Genomic DNA, 23896 nt, shown 5'->3' with positions numbered 1-23896 from the left:
TGAACCTCTATTGTTTGGTCTTGGAATCTGCAAATTAGCATGAGGTTTAAACTGAGTCAGTCAGAACCTACCTTTCTAGCGATAGTTCAGACTCCAACAGCAAATCTGACTTCCTGCTTGTGGATGAGAGGCTGGACACGACCTGGCAACCTGCACCCTCAGCCCAGGGGGCCAGCTACATCCTGAGCTGCATCCAGAGCAGTGTGGGCATCAGGATTGTACCCCTCTTCTCTAACCACGTGAGACCCCACCTGTAGCACTGCATCCACCTCTGCGGTCCTCAGTACAAGGCATGGACACTTTGGAGCAAGTGCAGAGGTAGGCCAAGAAGATCAGAAGGCTGGAGCACTTCTATGAGGACAGGCTGGAAAGTTGGGGTTGTTCAGCCTGGAGAAGAGAAGACTTCAGGGTGACCTCAGAGCAGCCTTCCAGTACCTAAAAGGTACATAAAAGTATACAGAAAAGCAGAAAAGGGACTTTTTACAATAGGAGGGTTGGCTTTAAACTGAAAGAGGGTAGATTAAACTTGGATATTAAGAGGAAATTCTTTACTGAAAGGGTGATGAGGCAGTGGAACAGATTGTCTAGAGAGGCTGTGGATGCCTCATCCCTGGAAGTGATCAGTGCCAGGCTGGATGGGACATTGAGCACCCTGGTCTAGTGGAAGGTGTCCCTGCCTGTGGTGTAGGAATTTGAACTAGCTGATCTTTAGGTTTCCTTCCAACCCAAACCACTCTATAATCTATGAACAGTCCTACTCAAAGTCATGCAAGGCATGACAGAACTGCCTTTTGAAAATTTCCAGATTCCAGAAATCACAATAACTTCCATCTTTTTAAAACATTCAAAGCTTCTAAAGACTAAAACATAATAAACTGTGAATTTCCAGACCACATCTACAAGACCTTTGAAATGCTAGTTTCTTAATTTGGGATCACTGGGCTCTGGGATATTTCGGCTAATGACAAGAGAACTTGTTGGTGTTTAGTAGCACAATGGCAACTTTTCCAAAATGCAGCAAGAAATATGTCAAGTTCAGATTTCTAAATAAACAGAAAGATTGCCTGCTTTCCATTGGAGTTCCATAGGAGTCTGAACACATTCCCACAAAATGATTCAATTTTCACCAATAAATGTAATGTATTTAAAAAAAAAAAGAATTATGGTGAAAAATCTCCCAATTTTCATGTTTTCAAGCACATTTTTTGCTTCCTTTTTTCAAAAATGAGATCTCTTTATTATGAAACACCACAAAACAGCAAGTGGTAAACCAGCAAGTACTGATTGCCCTCAAAAACTATCCCAGTTCAATGAAGAAGCTAATTCACATCTTAACAGCTCACTTATCTCCTCTGAATAAACAGAAAAAAAACTGTGGGGAAGAAGACTGCCAAGATGATTCTTAATATGCCTTTTAATAAAAAAGTCTTACTAGAGTTCTCTCCTGTATTCCAAACAGTACATGAACCTTGCTGTTGTGCTGGACACAGTACTGAAGGTTTAGGAAGAAAGAAATGAAGTTGAAATCCAGGAGATGTGAAGACATGTTAACGTGTCGCCATTTGAGACAACAGTCGGCATCTCTTGAACAAAAGGCAAGATTCACAGGCTATATTAGAGTTTGTGATATAGCACATACTAAATATAGTCAAGCTATGTAAAGTGGAGCAATGAGGTTCTTTGGCACTTTTTCAGGAGCTGCACAGAAGAAACGCCAACTACTTTCAGTTCAGAGAAATATGATTCATTAATCACTGGAAGACCCACTTAACACGAACAGGATCCTGCAGAAACCTGGAAGGAGTGACAATGTTACTGAAAGCATAAAAGCATCTGCCCTCTCTGAGGGGCTCCTGAAAAGAGCAAGACTCCTCAAGTAATGACTCATTTTCAAGGCTGAATCTTTTCTTAAGAGGCAAGGGTGTATAAACGCTTACCTGCATGTGTGGGGAAATACAGACGTTGGTGTTGGTTTGCCAGTGAAATAGCACACCTGCAGGCAAAGCCTAAGGTGAATAAGTGAGCTGGGCTTCGATTACATCACTGCTTCTGTAACAAGGAGATTTTTTGCACTCTGAATACATTACCAAGGAATACACCCCAACCCCCCCCCCCGCCTTCTAACAAGTCAATCCAGCATCTTCTTGCTGCTGAATCTTGCTGCAGGTCAATATACCAAAAGTGGACCCTTACTTCTGTCCTGTGCAGAACTGTGGAACAGCATCACCCTTTCTTCCAAATGAATCCTGTCTGTGGAGTTCCTCCATAAAGTCTTGAAGTTGGGAAAATAATCAGGGTGTTCCTGGTTCTGCACAAAAGGAATATTCCAGGTTAGGAATATTACCCTAATTTTTAAAAAATGGAAAAGAAAAAGACAAAGGAACAAAAGAAAAATGAAAAGGAGAAGGAGAAGAGAAAAAAAAGAAAAAGCCAACCAAAACCAAAACCAAACAAAAAAAACAAAAACAGAAAAAAAGAAAAAAGAAAAAAGAAAAGAAAAAGAAAAAGAAAAGAAAAGAAAAGAAAAGAAAAGAAAAGAAAAGAAAAGAAAAGAAAAGAGAAAAGAAGAAAAGAAAAGAAAAATAAGAGAAAAATAAAAAGAGACAAAGAAGAGAAAAAGAAAAGCAGAAAAAATTGTTTATCATTATTTAAAGCAAATATGAACAATTTTATAAAATTATTTACCTTTTACATTTTTTTTTTTGTATTAGACCAAGGAATAGAATAACTGATCTCATTCTTAAGCCAATGTTGTTTTTCCCCTTGAGTCCGCTGGAGAGAAAACTACCAGCCACAGTGTGGGGCTTTTATCCCCCTGCAAGTAACATAAGTCAGACAAGGCATGGGTAGGCAGTGCAGGAGGGGCATTAGCAATGACTTTTGCTTCAGTTGCATTTATTTTTGGTAAGCGAGCAAAGCTGACAAGCTAGGCTTTCAAAAAGGGAACCTAAGTGAGAAGAAATTTAAGGAGCAGCACTTTTAATGATGCGGCCTTTGCTTGTGGCCAGAAACAATGGAGGGGATGAGGAGCTGGTACCAGTCCCAGCATCCCAACAAAACTGATTCATAAGGTCATGTGGAGATGTCTCACATTATTCCTTTCCTGTGGTAGCTGAATTAGAGCATTTTCGTTTAAAAGAGTTGCAATGCATACCAAAAGCAGCTGTTTTGGAGGCAGGCCTGTTTCTGAGGGCTCCTGCCTCAGGGGCAGCCCAACAGGCTGTGAGTGATATTGCTGGATATTACAAGAACGAGGGGAGTGAGGGGGGAATTTTTAGGGATCCTGGCATATTTTTAGATAGCTATTTTTGCTGCATAATTGGAGAAGTTATGACTGACACTTTCTCCCTGCCACATTTCTCCTTCTGAGACATCAGCTGTGCACAAACAAATGCCCCTGAAGTCACTGGAAACTGCTCCTATGGCAGCTGTCCCCAAGAGTACTGTGAGTGGGATGTTGTTTCTCCTGTTTACTGCATCTCTATTTTGGGTCCCTCCTTGTTTGTGTGAAGTGCATACAGTTTATGAACTGCTTGTTGCAAAGATAAGGGAATGTGGGGTGCTGGCCAGTCCTGTTTTCCATTACTCCTTTGTTTTTCTGTTTCTTGCTTCTCTTTCATGTTGCTTTGTCTTTCTGTTTGTTTGGTTTTTGCCCGTCTCCTTCCTTCTACAGCAATGAACACAGTTTCATTGCACATGCCAGTCAGGCCCTGCACACTTTGTCCCCCCTTTCTCAATAAGAAATCTGTTTTGAAAGAAAAAGAGGAGACAGAGAGCAAGAAGTATTCAGTATCTAAAAGCAGCTCATATTAAGCTACACAAATATGGTGCCTCATGCTCTAAGAATAATATAATCTGGATCTTAACCTAATATTGGCTGATCTGTGCATTTTAAGGATAACTATTCCTTGAATACTAAAGCAATCATTTCAGATGAGTTACAAAAACAAGCTCATTCTGCACACTGCTGGTGATACAGGAGCAACATTTTTATGCATTATAAATGTGGGATACAGGAAGCTGTTGATCCTTAATCTCCAAATACCTCTTTGCAACTGAAAAATATTGTGACTATGCATTTGCAGCTTCATTTCAAATCTGCAAAAAAAATCATCGGGCTGGGACACCTGCCATTTGGCTACTATGTCCTCCTGTGCTGGCACCAGTGGGGGACTTTGTGGAGAGCTGAAATGCTCACCAGGCCATCAAGCTATCCTACCCCAGCCTGCAAGATGTCCAGCATCTCTCACGGAAAAAGCACCTACGTGTCTGAAGGAAATGCAGGTGTTCAAGGAGTGGTATTCATACTTGCACTGTAGTGCACTCTGTCTCTCTGTGCCAGTAGAGATTAAATGCTTCCACTTTGCTGAAAGGAAGTGTAGAAGGTACTTCCCTGGTGTCACCTGGGAGTTTTCTAAAATCCATTCTGTTTGAGGTGTTTGCTATGCTCACCAAAGTCATTAGGAACCTCACGACTCAAAGAGATGTTACATGAGATCTGTACTAACTCTTTAGCTTCTTTTGTGATTGAACAATGTAAATCCACTTTTTTCTGTCTTCTTACCATGATGTTTTTCCTTTCTTGCTTTTTCATGTACAGATAAAAGTATTTTTGCATAAATGTAAATTCCATTTCCAAAAAATACCACGGTTTCAATTTTGCTGCAAAGGTATTTGTGTAGATACGTAGATATCATAGACACAGGATAGCTTACATTACTATGGAAGAGCACCTTTCTGAGAACATACCATGTTAGGTTTCAGAGTAAAGAGCTCTCCACAGGAGAAATCAGTACTATTTGCTGCAGTAATTCCCTCTGGGATTTCTTTATTTTTCTACACTTGTTGATGTTGTTGTGTGCTTTCGTTTGTAGTAGACACAGATTTAAGTTTGTTTTTTTTTTTTTTTTTAATCAGACTAGATAATTTGTAAGCCTGTGCTAGATGCAGTGTTATCTTGGATTTTGGTAAATATAGCAGGCTCAAAGGCAGTGTTTTCAGTGGGAAAATAGCTGGATGGGTAAAAGCAAATGTGCTTGGATATGGATAAATGCTACAAAATACAACTTAAATGTCAAACTGCTAAAGTCAATCTGCACAGCAAGAAAATAACACCAAACTGTGTCAAGCTGATAATATCTTCTAAGCATTGAGGTTTAACATGGGACTGACTCTGGTGTCTGTTTTATGGAGAGCAGTATCAGCTCTCTGCTTCCACACTGCCACTGAAACCACCCTCAGATAATTTTCCTGGGAATAAAAGGTTTAAATCTAGCCTCTGGAAGCACTCTGCTGTGACAGCAAGGAACAAATGGCTACTTTGGTGCCATTCTGGTTAAAGAAACATTAATATGTGACTCAGCATCAAGGTTAGCATAGCTGGAAGGAAGCCAAGAAAATAGCTTTAGCTGATTCTATTTTTCTCTGTGATGCTGTCCACCACAGCAAATGAAAATTCAAAGGAAGCATCAGAGACCAGTTTGCTGGAGTTTCCTGTGCTGATGCCATTTGCTGTGCACTAGGTTTCAGAAGGTGGCATTTCAGCACTGGCACACAGGGTACCTTCTGGTTCACATCCTCTGGTGCCCAAGCAAAGGTATCTCTCTGAGTTGTGTTCCTTCCCTTCCTCCTCTCTTCCTTCCTTCCTACCTTAGAAAAAGTGAATTGCCATGACACCCTAAGTTGCTGCTCTTACACTTATTGACTATGAAGGCATTTGAAAGCTGGGCTGATTTTATGCAGTGGACAGAGCTGAGACCTGGCCAGGATGGATTCTGTTTGAGGTCACACCAGGTCTGAGCTGGACCTCAAAAATCTGGGATAGGAGAGGACTAGGAAACCATGTACATAATGTCGCTACTATTCTCTCTAACACCTAATTATTGGAGCAGGGCCAGTTCCTGCTAGCTTGGCTTATCTGGCTAAGCCCTGGAGAACTACTGTTGGCTGCTTGAAGCTTTCCTGGTCTTATCCCTAGGATACTGGCTTCTGACAGATGAAGCAATCTGTCTCCTCTCTCCTCTGGTTCAGACATGGCTCACTGAATGAGGTCCCTTTGGGAAAATCTCCATAATCAGAGTGCAGTTTCTAGCACTGTGCTCCTTCCCTTCCTTTTGGCTGCCTTCTGCTTTGAATACAAGAACCTGCAAGAAGTTTTCCCTAGGCAGACCTGGAGAGATCTTGAGACTCTTGTCATTTGCCAGTGAACTCTGTTTCCAAGTCTTCACACCAGCCTGTACAATTCCTGAGGATATTTCTCAAAACCAGAAAGAAAAGCTCCCAGTTATTTCTCATTTGAAACCTCTAATCCAGACCTTTCACATCTTGCAGTCAAAAGCCTTCCTATTGTTGCTATTTTATTTGCCACATTTTTCCCGAGAGAGAGGCTCTTTGTATAAATTAAATCTAGTGATTGCGTAAGTATAAATTCCATTACCATGGTCTCTTAAAACATCTTTAATTAAAAAGAAGGGAACAGCATGTCCATCAGTCACTTCAGGCTGAGGCCTCCAGTCATCCTGTCCTGACCGAGGAAGAGAAGCAGGGGTTGTTTCCCAGCACTGACAGCATCTGAGACACCTCAGCTGCCAATAACCCAGCATTTTCGTCAGCCTGGTTAGGTGACGCTTCTATCCTGAAGCTTTGTTCCAGAGGTAGCTTGAGTCACCCATATGACAGGACATGGACACAGGCAGAAATACCTGAACTGACTCTGACTGTGCTCAGATGCAGCTGAAGGAGAGTTGTGTTTACATGAAGGTTTATTACACTACCCCAGACTTCTCTTACTTGTTCTGCTTTGTTTCTCCAAAATCTTTGGACAGATCCCCAAGTTCATGCCAGTGTGTCTGAGATCTGTTACTCAAGTGAGAGTGGGGCTTTATGTGCACTGTATGAATTACCCATCACTAGCTGCAACCCTACAGCCACCACCCTCTGTCTGGGTCTGCATCGTAACAAGGCAAAAGACAATGTGCTTCCTTCACACAAACTAGAAATAATGCCTCCAGCACTTCTAAGTACTCAACAGAGTTTAAAATGATCATTTAGCATGAATAAAATAATTATGTATTGGTGTAATATTTGGGTTTTATAAAAGAAAAAACTTCAACTCTCATCCTTAGAAACAAAGCAACAAAGAGAGGTCCAGGACATTTATTTTTTGAATAGCAGAACTCTGTAGTCCTGTCAACCATAAGAAATTAGCAGTGCCTTGATATGTTAGAGTGAAGCTTAATAACAGCTTCTAAACCACTCAAAATACACTTTTTTTCTTCATTCAATGAACAGATGTATCTAGAATCAATTTGCAATGAGGGCCGAAGATTAATAAAGCAAATTACCTCTATTATCTTCTATCCTAGAAAGGATTTCTTTCCTCCATTGTGCTAACAACCATGACCTTTGGAACTTATAGCAGAGGCCATCTTTTGTTTTGAGTGTTTGCTTTAATTTACTCTTTTTATAACTTCTTGATGATTAGGGTTTTTTCTTTTGCCTCTGTTTCCACATTCTGGTGATAGGAGCAGGGGTGGCTGCCTATGTCTGTGGCAGCCAATGTATGCCCCAGCACCTACTGTCATTTCCAAGCATTATGTCCAAACATGTCACTCCTGATGGTGATAAGGAAAGACATAAAGGTGTCCCCTGTGCACTTCCATTGTCCAAAAAATGCTGACCTACTTAAATGCCATATATTTTGTTTTTTCACAGAAATGCACTTTCTGCCAAAAAGTGGTCTCTTCAAACAAATTTCAGAGCCAGAGAAAGAATTCATGCTTTTGCCTTTCAAATAGATCTTTTTTACAGAAGTTTACTCCTGAAGGGCGAAAGATAGCATAATTTCAGGATGCATACCACAGCTCAAATAAAAATTGCTTCAGTTTGATTTTGCCTAACATGGGATTGAGGTAAGTTAACCATAAGTTATCTAACCATACGTTAGGTTCCCTTTTTTATTTTTGAGTGAAGTTTAAGTTCCTCTAAACGAGGTATGTAACTCCTTTTAAAAGGCATGAGCTGCCTTGATCACATTCAAAATCAGAAGTTTAATCTCTCAAATTGGTCAGAAATTTTACCTAAATAAGAGTGAATATTATCCAGTGGCTTTTTTAATTGTTTTTTAATATTTATTTTAGAATGACTGTTCTTGTCTGGGGATATCACAGCCTGGGTCTTTTGGAAACTTTGCCAGCTGAGTCACTGCCTTATCTAGGTGCTTTTTACAGCTCCAACATCAAGATTTCTAGACTGAGATGAAATATTAATAAAGGTATAAACCACAATAATTTCTCTTCCTAAATAGATGTTCCTTAAGTAGATATTCCTCAAGTAACGATGACTTGTTTTAATTAGACTAAATACATGCTGGATGTCGTACTCTCCAGAGCGACAAGAAGCATGACAGCACATCAAAGAAAGAAGAATAAGGCAACATTATTCGAGGTACTGGAATAGTTTACCATATTGCATTCAAAAGTCAGTCCTCCTTGAAAGGTGCATTTACTCCACAAAGCTTTATTCTTTCTCTCCTAGTGGCATTTCTAGTTTGGAGCCTTAAACTTGAAGTGGATCTAGAAGGAATGTTGCTGAAACCACACTGCCTATTCACCCAGGATATTAGAAATCTTTGCATCAGCTCTGAGTCACATGCTCTTTAGAAGCTTGTATTTACAACTTCATAGGTTTCTGATTTTGCCACTGGGATGTTATGACTGAGCCTGCTGTCTCAGTGGTCTGGAGACAATACTTGGATTCATATTTTTCTCACTTGAAGAAGTAATAATGAAGATATTCACCCTGATTCTGAGAGCTTGACCTCTGTCTCTTTAGATTGCTTTTGCTCAAGTGCTAACAGCACTGCAGAGTTTCACAAAAACTTGTTTTGGTCCAGAGATTTTAATTTAAAAAGGTGATAATTATAATGAGCTACCTGATAGGATTTCTGCCTAAAGGGCCATAACAAAACAGGATATAAGTTTGGGAAGAAGGAGCATGAACATAAAAACAGATCAGAAGAGACCAGTACTCTTTCAGATCAGCAACAAGTGAGTTTAACTTTTCAGCAAATGGAAAAGAACTTGCCTGAAATGCAAAAAAAGGGACAGAAACAGATCACTGGGTATGGAAGTGGACTAAAGGAACAGAATTGATGAAAAACAGTCTGCTGATGAGGGAAGGATAAGACATCTGTTGGTGGATAGGCAGCTCATCTGATGGGCAATATCATAATTTGCCATCTTTGAAACAGTCAACATGATGAGAGAAGTGGGTGATGGATGTGCTGAAAGTTGTTCAAGAACAAATTTCAGGTTTTTCAGGTGCGGATAAGAGAGCTGGTTGATGCAGAAAGCAGGAACTCCATAACACAGGGATCATCAAAAGTAGGGCAGGAGAGGATTTCCACCCAACACAGTCAACTACCATGAAGCCATATGAGAAGTAACTGTGGGGGTGGATTGAGCTTCTGGTTAGAAGAAGGGCAGGAGAACAAGGATTTGTGGTAAAGGAACCAAAGCAAGACAAGAGTGCTGCTAGATAGGAAGCTGATTTGGCAGCAGAAGGGAAGAGTGTGGAAGACAGGAGAAAAGAGCTAGAGGCTGTACTTTTTAGCAAACATACCGGACTGGAAATGTTAAAGTGAAAATGACAGCTGGTACATTTCAAAGAGAAGATACTTGTCTGAATGCTAGTGGAGTTTTTTCTGCTCAGCCGCATGACCACTTCACTCTGCCTAGCAGGCTGCAGCTCCCTGAGAGCACAGCGGGGGTTACCTAGGGCAGTGCGACTGGTCGCATCCCAGAGTCCACTTCAGACAGCCCCACGATGTGGCTCCGGCAGCCAGCAGTGTTACAACGCAGTGGTAATGAAGAAGGTAGAGAAGGGTCTCCCACGAGGGTGGTAAGATGGCTTTATTCACATCTTGTCCCAGCGCCCTCAGAGGCAAAGAGAGAGACCTTGCGGTCTGGGTGTGCAGTGATTTTGTCAGGGGCCCAGGGGTGGTCCCTGGGCGGGGTTGGGGTACAGGAGCCAATAGGGAGAAACCAAGGGAGTGGTCAAGGCTAGGGCGGGGAACAGGGAGAACATGGCATGACAGAATCAGTGGGTTAACAGGCTACCACAGAGACCCTGTTAAATATTTGCATCAAAAACTCAACTCAAAAGGTGAGAACATGTACAAGAACAAACTACATACTTTACTAGAGTAACAGATGGGTGGAAATTAATTATTTCCAAGACATGCCATAAGACCTGGGAATATAATACATGACCAAAGAAGAGAGGCTTGTGATTGGCTAGGAATATCTTGAGAGGAGAAAAAACACTGATATGAGTTGAGCATAGGACATCAGTAAAATATCAAAATAATGCATTTATAACAAAAAGAAAGATATTTGCCAGGATTTATCTAGAAAGATTTTTTTTTTAATTGAGCAAGATACTGATGACAATTTGCTTATTTGTACTCCAGGAAGCCATGTTCAATAAAGTTTCAAAAAGAGCAAACTGGGGGGCTGACTGTTAAGGTGGTCAGAGGTATTCAACTCTCAGCTGAAGACACTAGAAAAAGAAAGTCTTGACTAATCTAGGAAAATGAAAGCTGAATGAATATAATGACTATGCTTGCTGTCCAAACATTTCTAATGAAGGGTAAATTAGGAGCGAAAAGGGCTACTTTTATTGACAATACTGGCACAAGAGGCGAGTATTTAAATTGGCCATCTAGACATTTTGACTGAAAACTGTGAATACAAAAAGTGATAGTATATTTTATAAAAGTCATTACAGGGGCAGTGGGCCAGATTTTTTTGTTTTGCTAAAATATAACAGCACCCTTCATGGGGTGCTCTTAGGTGCTTTAGATCAAGAGCTGTTACAATTCCACTGTGTCTCTGTGGAATTTTCCCTTTTGGCCTTACCATGTTTTCAAATCTCCATTCAAAACTCACCATGATCTCCAGCCTACGATCGTAGTTTTCAAGTGTTTTCTTCTGTGGGACACATTCCTTAGTTTTTATACTTTCACAATTTCAGCCAGAAAACTAGCTCAGCTTCGGTAGCCAGGTTTTTTTGATTTGCATCTTCTTTCCTTTGGCCACCTTCTGTTGTCACAGCAGTTGCTAGTTTTATTTGCCCAGTTCCTATGCCTAAAGAAAAAAATACTGAGAATTTCCCAAATTCTCATAATTCTGGTCTCTGCAGCTGGCCTCTGAGACTTTGGTCTGCATCAGCTCTGCCTCTTTGTTCAGGCTTGGCAGCCACTGCAGATCTGCAGTGATCAAAGGCAGGAAGCATCCAGCACACCCTCATCCCCAGACCTCGTTGCAACACAGTCCCTGAGCAGGCCCTGAAATATAGTTCTTTGGGCTGTGATCTATTGCACACCCACACAGAGCTCACTGACTTCACTGTGCCTTTGCCCATGCATGATATACAGCTTTCATTCCACAGTCAGGGCACTTCGTATGGGAAAAACCGCATGCCATTTGGAATTCTCCAGTGGTAGAAAAAAGCAAGAATTGGACCTAAGCAGCCTTTTGTGTCTTTGTAACAGATAAAGCTGTTCTGAAACATGTTTGGTTTGTTTTTGTTTTTTCTTTTTCCCAAACAAACGCAAGTCTTCCTTTTACTTGGCTTGTTTTTTTGCAATATAAATTCAGGTTCTGTCTTTCTTCCAAGATTGTGTGATGACAGGGGAACTGTTGAATGATGATGTCATGATGGACTAAAGAGAATACAATTGAGCAATTTGACAGGAAACCTGACTTTTTGTTGGACTATCCACAATGCTTTGGTTTTGACTGTTTAACTGCTCCAATACAATATGTGACATTTTTGCCACTTCAACTAAGGCATAATGGGTCCCTGTAAAATTCCTAAAAACTCCTTAGAGGTTCTTCCAGGGTAATGAAGAACAATGAAACTGAGTGTCAAAATGGTTCATTGATTCACTTCAGTATATAACACTGATCTAACTTTACTAACTAGGTAGACATAATCAACTAGTGTCAGGTAGGAAAAAACAATCCTAGTATTTCCAAAGAAAAGCATCAAAGAGGATGTTCTTCAGTGTTCATAAAATGGCAAACAAAAGGACAATTTCAAAGTCCCTTTGAAGTCCACTTTGAAGCAGATCCTGCCTCCCAAACTGTGTTTTTATACATAAGAAAAAAGTGTCTAATATTCTGAGTAGTTTCTTGGCATTTCTGAAAACTGGGTTTTTTTCAAAACTGAAAAAGATCCTTGGATTTAGTCATTATTTTACTAAAGGAAATAGTAAATTTGAATATCTTTTCTATGAAGAACTACCATAACTACAGTTTCTGGTGTGATCACAAATTTTCTTATTAGCAAAATACTGTCTAAAAAATCTAGAAAGATCACAGATTTTCAATGTGAAGTCACCCAGCATCCAAAATAGGTCCATAGGTGTTTAAAACCATTAAGCTGAATCATAACAATATCCCAGTTTTTAATTTCCCATAGAATGTGCAGTCCAAATATTTTAATTTTTAAAAACTTTGAAGCCTCTGCATGATTTTCATCTTACTGGTTTATGAAATATTTACCGGAAGGGCTGGATGTCACATGCAGCTCAACCTTTCTGAAACTCTTAAAATACTCCACATGCTTAACCTTTCAACTTGCATCTTGCTCAGAACTGAAAAGCAGAAGAAAGCAAGATCAGACCTTGTCTGTCTTGTACAGTCACTACTGTACATATTTCACAAAACAGGGGAAAGAAACTGTGATCAGACAGTCAGAGACTCTCAGACTGAGGACATGAAGAGACGGAGCTGTCACCTCACACCTTTGTATCTTGTTCCTACTTTGGAGAAAACAGGACAAGTTTCTCTGCTGGTTGGACTGGTGCTGGGGATGGTCACTGCAGCAGCTGCAGAGGTATAGACAGTGTGGGATGAATCCATGAGGCTGCAAAATGCTGTGGCACAGGGGCAGTACAGCCCTGCTGCTGTCACACTGAAGCTGAGGGATCAATCCCACCTCTGACCTATGCTGGAAAAAGAGGACTTGTCTGTATGTCTAGGGACATAGACACATGTATGTCTTAGTTCGCGCTAAGGTGCAGAACCACTTTCCACAGGTGAGGGAGAAGAGACACCAGTAGCTAAAACTCAGCTAGGCAGGCCTAACTGTCCTTATCAAAAACCGCAGGCTGGGCTGTGTGAAAGACCATACAGAAACACAGCCCGCCTAACCCTGAAATCTGATCAATTGAAACTGAACTGTAATACACTATTTCAGTTAACCTCTTTACAAATAATTCAGTTGATTTAATAACATAAGCTTTTTTTCTTTATTGAACCACATTATTTTGGTACAAAATATGATTCAAATTATTAATTTCCTCCCATTAAGCAGGATCACCATTATCCGCTTCCCAGGATCAAGTTTCTATTAGGTGTATTAGATCAAACTCTTAGCTTAATTGTCTTTGCTGGTCTTTTCCTTGCTGATAATTTGGCCCTCTATATTCATTTGATATGGCCAGGGAAAAAAAAAAGCTTCTTTCTTTGTTTTTTCCACTGCTACCTAAGACTAAACCTAGTAGATGAAAATGAGCTTGACCACAGAGAACAAAGCAAAGTACCGGAGAATGTACCTCAAATCTAATGCAGTAGTATGTGGCGAGAGGCTTGGCCACTGACTGCATGGATGTGCTGCAGTATTCTTGGGCATGCTGCCCATTTCGAAGCACACAAAAAGTGCAGCAGTGGAGGTGCTGCATGTGCAGCCTGTTCATTTTTTCATCATCTGACACAGTCAGAATAATACCAAACCCAGATAAAGGCAACCAGTGCTGCACAAAGAACTGCAAGAACTAACAGATTATTTCTGAGGACATTTTGACTGAATTTATATAAAATACGCCTTCCAGTCTCAGTAATATAGGCTAGCTTCCATTTACATTTTGTGCTCAGACATCACTGGCAACAAATATCAGCCAGAGAGCACCATATGGGACCTCTGCAAACAGCCACTCTGGAATCTGCAGAGGCAGCAAGGTCCCAGTTTCCCTGGTCACCCTCTGTGTATTTACATGCCAGTGTAATGCAACTGAAAAATGAGCTGCTGTGCTTTGTCAGAGAGCTGAGGCAGAAAGTTTCATAGTCAATTCCTCTGAGTTCTTAGATCCTTGAGTAAGTAGATTAGAAGTTGTCCAAAGGTTTAATGCCAGAGATGGATGAACTGAAGGACAGCAGAATCAGCAAAATACATGTCACCAAAATCAGGTATATTCATTATATGTGGTAATGGATGACAGATTGGCAGAGCACAGGCTGACTTCTTTGACTGGATTATCATGATGAGGTGGAATAAAGAGATGTTCTTGCTCAGGAGATGAGTCCTGTTTCTGGGTCCAGCACAGTGAGGAGGACACTGGTGATGAGTGCAAGTCTCTATCCTGCCATTTCAGCAACAGCAAAGCTCAAACTGCAAGTTTGCAGTGAGCTGAAGTTTTAATATATGATAGCAAAAATAAATCACAATTTAATGGTCCTCTTGATGTTCAGAATTTATACTCTTCACACTCTCCATGTTTAGCTGTGAATAGTTACATAAGTTTTAGAAACAAAACAAACAAACAAAAAAACCAACCAACCAACCAAGCAAACAGAAAAAACCAAACAAAAAACCAACCAGAATTTTAAAATAACTCTTTCACCCCCCTATAGGAAAGACAGTGGCCAACCATCCAGGCAAATTCACTGCTCAGTCATATTTTGATTCTAAATTATAATGATATAATTCTTATATGTGAGAAAGTTAGAATAAAGATATGATCTGTAACTTTTTCTACTGTTATAGCTCCTGATATTTCCAGGAGATGCTATGCTACAGGTGAAAACACATAAAATTATGTTCTTCCATTTTGGAAAACTCTAGGGTGCTGATTGAGCTTTCCCATTTACATTTTCATGTTTTACTGGAAATCTCTGTTTATTGAAGTCAATTTAAATGATCCATCAGATGAATCACTGCATTTTAAAGGCTAGCAGAGGCTTATTATGAAAGGTACCAGTTTGCTTAAGGTCCCTTCTGTATGTAGTCTGCAAAAACAAAGTGCATACAACTTCATAAGGACAGCTGAAGTGCAAATGATTAACGAAGACACTAAAAAACACAATAACTTGGCTGTCATTAGCCGGTCCTTTCCACAACCAAAAAAGCCCATATCCATAAATGACAACAGATACATACTTTATTATCTGTATTCCTTTCATCATGAGTTTGCGAGAACATAGAGCAAAAATCTACTAGACTTCTTGTGCTTGAACTTTAGAGTCAACAGTGCTGAATGAACTGTGATACTGAGCATACCCCTAACGCTGCCACATGTGATGGTAGTCTGGTGCACACTCCAAGTTTATCAATTATTGCCTGCCTCCAGATACCATGGCCATAAGTTCACTAAACACCAGCTTCCTTGTGCAAGGCCTTCCTTTCTGAGCACCTGTGGGATGCTCTGTCAGGTTGCTGAACTGCTTGTAGTACCATGGGTGGCAGTTTTTTCCTCCAAGAGGTCTCAACCACAAGAAGGAACTACCCAGTTTGTAACAGAGACAGATTTGAAAACCATGGTGTACTCATGCCAGCATGTAAGTACGCCCAGAAAAGATCCTAGAGGGTCAGACACCTGGAATTATCTTCCTAATATTATTGATTATTGGCAGATCTAATCTGCTCATACCACAAATAAGGGCCTGCAATGAGCCACAGGCATGAAATATATTTTGGTGTTTGCATGCAAGCATTGTTGTTAAGTTGCATGTTCTTCATGAAGAACTATGTGTGAAATGCTGTGAAAAGTTTATTAATATCCACTGGCCACAATGAAAAGTTGATGGATTATAGAGGTGGATAACTTATTAGTTGTTTAATTAAGCACAAGGGTGGTTAAGAATCCTGGCATAAGTATGTCAAATCTGTCTTCCAAGTAAGAAAAGGTTTATGTTTTCGCTTCAAAAGGAAAAGGGTTGGAAGAGCAAAGGATATGAGTTTGAATGAATCCTTGATTAACCCAAGAAGACACTGGATAGAAAATGCCCCTTTGCCCGTGCAACTACAATATTCTATATAAGATTTAAAGACTGCCATGTGTGCCAGAGATTTGGAGACTGATTAAACAGCTTGCTAGCAGCAACCAGACTTCAAGGAAAGCCCTGGAAAAGAAAATACATGCATGGTTTACTTTTATTTCTAGTAATCCTTGTTTCTTCTGTAACCACTTTGGCTGTGTTTGGATTTTGTAAATAAAATGCTTTTACTTGCTTTTACCGTAACCTGACCAGGTTACCATAACCTGACCAAGCATCTGGCAAACATCAAAGCATGCCATCCAGACAGGAGCACAGAGCTTCTCATCTGGTGCTGGCTCACTCCTGCAGAGTAAAGTGCTCCACTCCATTTCTCCAGGATAGATAAAATGGAAGCACAAATTATTTCCACTGAGGTGCAGAATGGGCTTTGCAATTCAGATAAGCAGAGATAAGTTCTGGTGCTGGTGGTGTCTCCAAAGACTGTCTGGAATATGAGAACTGGAAGGTCTCTAATAACAGACCTTATTTATCTGTGATTTATGGGGTCACAATTAATACGTTAATGCATTCAAGAACTTTCATCAGCTTCAGAACAGCCTACTGTCCATCTGATAACACATATTGCAGATCAGATCCCCATTCAGAAATTTCAAAATATCAGTCATTCACATAAAAGGAGTAAACAGTACCGGATTGCATCCAGTAAAAAATCACCCATCTCAAGCAATGAAAAACAAGCAGTCAAGCAGAGCAAGTCACAAACAATTTCATAACCATGGAGGTGCAACTGCCACAACAAGAACTATTTAAAATCTCTAATTGTGTCAACTAAATGAGTCAATGATTGTTTAACAAGAGTGCAACTTGCTACTAACAATGAGTGATAATCACACTCTGTTTAGTGATTCAGACTGTATGATCAACCCAGCTCTTTGGTCAGCCAAACTGGAAATTACATGAGATACTTGAACCTCTTGCACTATTTTCAGTGTTTCCTGCTTCGGCTAAGTCAGAAATACACAAAAATATCTTTCTGACACCATTTTGGCTCTTTTGATAGTAAATGCCACCAAGAAATGAAGACCTAAACAGAATGTGCAGGTTAAAAAGTAAATATAGGAAGAATAAATTTTGATTGAACTCAATGGATGGCTAATAGTATAATATTAATAATTTAATCTAAATTATTATGCTTATTTCAATAAGTTTTATTTCCATAATTCTAGTGTAAAAGTCTTGCATCATTCAGAGATCATCTAGAGGGGCATGTGATCTTAACTTGTCCAGACATTTTATATTCGTTTTCTGGAATACATGCCCAGTTTTCCCATCCATACTCTATAGTTTTTATCACTGAACCTACTTTAGGCTAAACAAACAGTAACATGTTGCCACAATTATCTGTGGTGGCTGAGAGGTAGCAATTCAATAAAAAACTTTGAGTATCTTTTAGTTTTCATGGGTGATTGACTCATGTTTAAGGTGGACAGTGAAACCTGCAGTTTCAGTGTGGGTTGATTTTTAGATATTGTCTCTATGAATGCATCTGTACTAAAACCAGCATTTGTTTCAGCTCATGTAGATTCAAACTACCTGAATATTCCTCCAAGGGAAGCAAATAAGGATAGAAAGGAAGCTATAAAGCTTAACCTACTTTGGCAAATCAAATGAAGAGTGTTAGATTTTGCTCAGAACCTGTGGAGTAAACATAACTCTGCAAACGACATTGGTTTCAAGTACAAATAGAAATTCTTAAGCCTTAAAAAACCTGATCCTGCATGCAGACTGTACTAATGAGCCCACATCTGGTAAATATGTAGACATGATATTCCCATCACCTCAGCTTTGCAGCCTCTGCAGAGCACTGCCTATTTCAGGCACCCAGTGCACGAGAAACAAAGAGAAACTACAGTGAGCCAAGTGAATTCCACTGCAGTGATGACATGCCAGGCCAGGACAGGCCAAGGGAGCTGAGCATCCTTCCCCCAGGGAGGAGCCTCACTGTTGCCTTCCAGCCAAATGGGTGGTTACATTGATGAATGAGACTGATTCTTCTCTCAGGTGCACACAAAGGAAAAGGGCAATCCCATCTTGCAACAAAGAAAACTGAAACACCTTTTACAGAGAAGATGGCTGTGCATGAGCAGGTTGTCCAGAAAGCAATCTCCATCCTTGACAATATTCAATATTCATCTGGATAAGGCACTGAAAAAACTTCAGCTCACTTTGAAGATGGTCTTGCTTTGACAGATAGATTAGAGACCTCTGGAAGCCCAAGTTACTCTATGACCACATGATTTCATTAGAAATTAGGATTGTAGAACACAATGTTATTTCAGGGCCTCAACAGACTTGAAGAAAAAAAGCCAGTAACTTGAAATCGGGACTTTTTCTTACTGAAATTTCCTTTCAATCACAAGAGATGCCTCATCAAAGCATTCTAAAAACTTATTAACATAATTTCATTTTCCCTTAAAAAAAAAAAAAAGGAAAATAAGGAAATTAAGAAGAAAGGTCTTCTATTATTTGTCTTCTGGATTTTATGATGATTGAGGCTTTTTCTTGTTTTCTTTTTTTTTTTCTTTTTGCATCACATAGCATGATCAAGGTCTTAAAGTTCTTTTTTGTAATCCTTTTAGTGTTGTTTCCAGGACCTGGGACGTTTCCAGGAAAATACCAAATATTGCAAAACAACATAATAAAATAAAAGCAACACTGAACGACGTTTTTTCTCAGGTCCCTATCTTTAATTGAACTTACAGTTCTTAGCCTATGAGAACAGAAAATGTGGGCAAAAATCATTCAAGATTGTGATGGCCTCAGCTGCAATAAGAAGAGTTTTCTTTGCAGCTACATGTGAACATTGTGTTACTGATTCCTATGAGGTATTTCTGAAAATCCCTTGTAAATTAACTACTTTTTCCTTCATATGTACTTCCCTTAAAAATATTTTATTTCTGCACTGGCTATGGAAAACTGCAACTGACATTGCTGTCACATTCCATTTGACCAGAGGCCTGTTCATAAATATTTAAATGCAAGTGAGGAGATAACAAGAAACACTTTTCCAGTGCTTTACATGTAGTTTATGTAAGTGAATTTAAAAACAATGTCAGATAGCTATTTTTTTATACTTTACTTGATAAGAAACCAACTTCTAAAACTTAAGTATTCAAGGTCAAATCACCTTTAAAAACAAACGTATCCCGCTGCTATATCAAAGTGAAAGGAATTAAATAAATACAAATACAGGCTGCTAAACTGGGTGTTGCAGTGAGCCATGACCAAGCCCAGGGCCAGCCCCAAAAGCCTTGAGCATTCACAAGGCCGGGAAGAGCACCCAAACCCGCGGCTCCGCTTTCAGCCGCGCCCCGCCCTTCGCCACGCCCGGCCGCTCGCGCACAGCGCCGCAGGGCCCGCTCCGGCTTTCTCGGCAGCTGATTGGTCCTCGTGACTGCTCCCCGCCTACCGCCTCCCCCATTGGCTGTAGCCGCTCTCCCCGCCCGGCAGCGCCCCCTGGCGGATGTGTCGTTGCTTACTCTGCGTTTTCCGCGCCTGCTGCTCGGGGTGCGGACCCGCCCTGCCCGGCCTCCTGGTTTGCCTTTCCTCGTGGGTTTTTGGCCTGCTGTAAGCTCTGCTCCCCCACATCGAGTCCCTCCGCTTTGTCCTGCCTCCTTCGCACACGAGCCATTGGGGCGCCAGGCGAACACGATCGGAGTCCATCTGTCCCGCTCAGAGCAGGCAGCAGTTTGCTCGGTACCAGGACAGTGTGCTAGCTCGGGAAGGTACCGTTGCAACTGGGAATGTGGCTGGAGACACTCACTAGAAGTGAGTCAGGCTGTTATGGAAATATAAAAGTTTTCTAAGCATATATATCTTCTTGCCCAAGTGAGCTAGGATAAATAGAATAGTGGAAAGTTTGTAGACTGGATCTTGAATACGAGAGATCAGACCTTCCTCCTTAGAATGTCCCTCCCTCTTTAAGCACCTTGAAATTGTTCACACATAATTTATTTAAAGTTAAAAGTCAGAAATACTCTGCCAGCTTGGGCAATGAATATGTGAATAACTTTATCGAACTTTGCACTTCACAGTAACTGCTTCACAAAATCTTGTGGTTTTGATTATTGCTCAATACTTTCAGATTAGATTTGACTGAGATCAAATAGAATATTTTGATGAATCTAAAAATTTTTACAAATTTTAATACAAATTTTTGAAGACTATTATTTCCTAGTCTTCCAATTTATACTTTTTTTTCATCATATTTATGGTTAATAAAATTAATAATTCCTCTCTGTGACTAGGTTTCATGGAGTTTAAAACCTTAAAAGCAAGCCATGTGAAGTGGAGAGGTTACATTAACTGAAACCTGTGGTGATGTCTTAGCACAGTTACCTGTAAGACCAGAAACCAGTAGCTGTCACACACCACTAACTAGTCTGCCATGTCAGTCAACATATGAAACAAATGCATGACCTATTAAAGAAGCATTGCAAAACTACTTTCTTTTCTAATTTTAGCTATCTGATACACTAGGATTTAATAGCAGGCATGTGACACCAGAAAAATCCATGCCCTTTGTTCAGAACTTCCCCATAACTGCTCAGTGTACTTGTACAACATCACTGCCTGGTTTCCTTTTTTCTATGCCCTGTATTTCAGGGGGTCAGAAACTTTATCCTGGAAAGTACTGACCATGAACAGCAGTGCATTTCACCCTATTTCTCCTCAGCTCAGGCTCTGTCTCATTTTGGAATTTTTATTGCTCTGTCCAGTCTTATTCTGCAATACTTGCTTAGAGAATCTTGATACTTCCAGCTGAATTTGCCTGAATTTACAACATTGTTCATAAGAAATTTACTCGCATTTCAACTGTATATCACGGCTGCCAAATACAACAAATGTTCCCTCTTGTATCCCTGATACTTTCTTTGGTGCACTGTCACATGTGATAAATGTGATATGAGACATCTGAAAAGAACATTTGTCAGAAAAAATACAGTAAAACATGAAATATCCAAAGAGTACTTGGAACATGTGTGAGCATTTTGTCATAGATGGCAAAAACAGTATTCTAATTTGTATTCTTGCAGAGGAGTAGAAGAAAACCAGGGCAAGACTGAGTGAAAAAATAATCAAATACTAATTTTTGGAAAAGAAAAAGAAACAGGAGTAGAAAAGGAAAAAAAAAAATTAAAAATAATCGGCCCCCAAGATCAAAGAGTTTAAAAAGTCAGGCGCAAGAGCTAGAGAAACAATTGCAAGGGAATAAAGAAGTTATGAAGAACTATTAGTCTTCTGAAGAAGTGGGAGCAGTATCAAATTCCCCATTACACAGGCAGCATGCAGGAGCAGAGGTCACCAAGGTCAAACACAAAAAGCAAATATGCAGGAAGGGGCAACTAGGAGAAGTTGCTAGGGACATGTATAAATAATTATGTGTGGTAGAAACCAGAAAGGGCAAGTCACTAATAGAGGTACAGGTGTAACAACAGACCTGAAGAAGTTTGTCCTGGAAGAAGAAAGCAGACCAGTATGGACACTGGCCATCTATTCAGCAGGAGGGAAGGCTATTGACAAATGAGATGGAGAAAGCCAAAGCTCTTATTGTCTTCTTTATATCAATATTCACTAAGAAGATTCAGTAGAACCATCTGTCTAATACCAATGACAAAAGCCTAATATTTCAAACTAGGAGCAAATTAAGGAGCATGTCCTTTGAGAGATTTATTTTTTTAAAACCACACAAATCTCGAAAACTAGGATTAAAACAAAAAAATGGAAAAAAAGAAAAACCAAACCAAGCAAACAACAACAAAAAACACTCACAAACAAACACGAACAAAAACACAACACAAAAACCCAAAAGCCTGACCAAAACCAGCTCAGAACTGGTGAGTAGTTAGCTCTGAAAATTCAAAATTCTTGAACTAAAGCGTTGAAAAGGATACTAATGGGCTTTTTCATAAAAGTTAGAATGGAGGCATTGCAGACCACGTGATTTAATGTCTGTTACTGAGATGTTATATATACATAGATATAGACGTAGATACAGATATCTATTTCTAAAGAAGATTAAAGCAAGATGAGCAGCAAACAGCTGTCAGAGGTCCAGTTCTGTTGAGTATTCTTACTGGTAATTGGGCAGGAGAATGGAAAGCAGGTTCATTACACAAACGGAGAGTTGTCATGTTGGAGCAGACAAGGAGAAATCAAAACACCTCAGACAAACCACAGAGCTGCAGAGTAACCTATGCAGACAAGTGTCAACTGCATGGGAGCAAGAACAACAAGCCGTAGAAAAGGATCTTAAGATCATTAAGTACAGGCAGAACAAGAGTCCCCATCATGATACTACAAAGCAAATTCAAATTTCCTGTTGGAGGACTATATCCCTCCAGATGAGAAGAAAGCCTTCTGCTCTACTTAGCACTGGCAGGGCCCCAGCACCATGTCCTATTTGGGAAGCTGCAATAGCTTGGTGCAAATGAGAGGAGTGCAGAGGAGAGCACTCAGGCACCCAGAGAACCAAAAATCATGATTTGTGGGAACACACTAAAGGAAATTAGGTGGGTTGGGCTACTGAAGAGAAGCCTGAGATCTGGCACATGCACCACTTCGGGCCAGAAAAGACTCAGAAAAGAGAGAGCTAACAGTTCTCCTTCTCTTCAGCAAATAGGATAAGTAGATATGCCACTTTCACTGCCAGATAAAACACAAAGAAACATTTCTAATCCTAAACCAGTTTAGCACTGGAATACAGAGTCTGCATGCACTGGATGATCATCACCATCACCAGCTTTTAGAAGGAGATCAGACAAATATCTGTACCTATAGACAGAGATACAGAGCCAGATCATTAGCATGCTGAGATCTCTTCTTTTCTTACCTTCCAGTAATAGCTATTGCCATGAGTGATCTGGTAAGTGCAAAAAAAGGGCTGTGTGATTTCAGTACCCCTCTTGCCTACCATCCTCATTCAGTCCTTTTGTCTGTTGAAAACAACTGGGTTTTGAGTGATGCCTGACGAAAAGTTATTTTCCTAGAACATTCACTATAAAATCAAAGTCAGAAAAATTGGAGGAGTAATTCTATTCAGAAGACCAATGAATAGTTCACAGAGAAATCTGGCAGTAGAGAGCATCCTGTCTCAGGGAAGAAGCCACTTCCAGGCTTCTGACTCCAGCATGAGTCATACCTCAGCTGTGTCAGAGAGTCACTGTGGCCAGTTGTCAATGTTTTTTTCTAGGAAATCAGCTAAAAGCCACCTGCTGACATGCATTGAATGAGCAAATGACACCATGCAGCGGTGGTGTATCCTGTGCAGGTGAAGATATGGACACAAGGATCCACGTGTAAAATCTCAGAGCCAAACTATGAAGTATAGGTTGCACATTCTTTTATCTTGCATCATGAACCATATCAAACTGTTGTCCAGGTGCAAGTGGCCCTTCCTGGCGCCAGTCTCAGGACAGGGATTCCAAGATCTCTTCCGTAAAATGGGCTTATGAAAAAAATTCCCTTACATCATTATGAGATTTAAATAACATTTTGTGTTTTACTACTATATTACAGTTTTACTACTATATTACTATTACTATTTTACTACTATATTTCCTGACTTGTTGGAGCTACAGCATTTCATGCCTGCTTTAAAAAACATATTTTTTCATCACTTATCATGCTGTCTAGCAGAACATTTCATCAATAAACTTTCTTATCTGCTTATCTGTCCCCAGTGAAATTTTTTTGTGAAAACTGTAGCCAACATGACTCCACCATTTCCAAGCATAAGACAATGAAAAAATACATTGTTTTGCTCACGTTTA

General features: G+C 40.1%; 1 long non-coding RNA gene across 1 annotated transcript; it reads right to left on the bottom strand.

Moving 5' to 3' along the window:
* Positions 1–313: 313 nt before the first annotated feature.
* On the bottom strand, positions 314–16591 carry LOC116438135. The gene is made up of 3 exons (XR_004237605.1): positions 16582–16591; positions 14301–14303; positions 314–402 (listed from the first exon to the last, which is right to left on the bottom strand). It is a non-coding gene; the product is annotated as an uncharacterized LOC116438135 (long non-coding RNA).
* Between the last annotated feature and the right edge of the window lie 7305 nt (positions 16592–23896).

Source organism: Corvus moneduloides, chromosome Z (genome assembly GCF_009650955.1).
Source record: "Corvus moneduloides isolate bCorMon1 chromosome Z, bCorMon1.pri, whole genome shotgun sequence".
Classification (NCBI taxonomy): Eukaryota; Metazoa; Chordata; class Aves; order Passeriformes; family Corvidae; genus Corvus; species Corvus moneduloides.
This window is presented reverse-complemented; position numbering and strand designations above follow the sequence as displayed.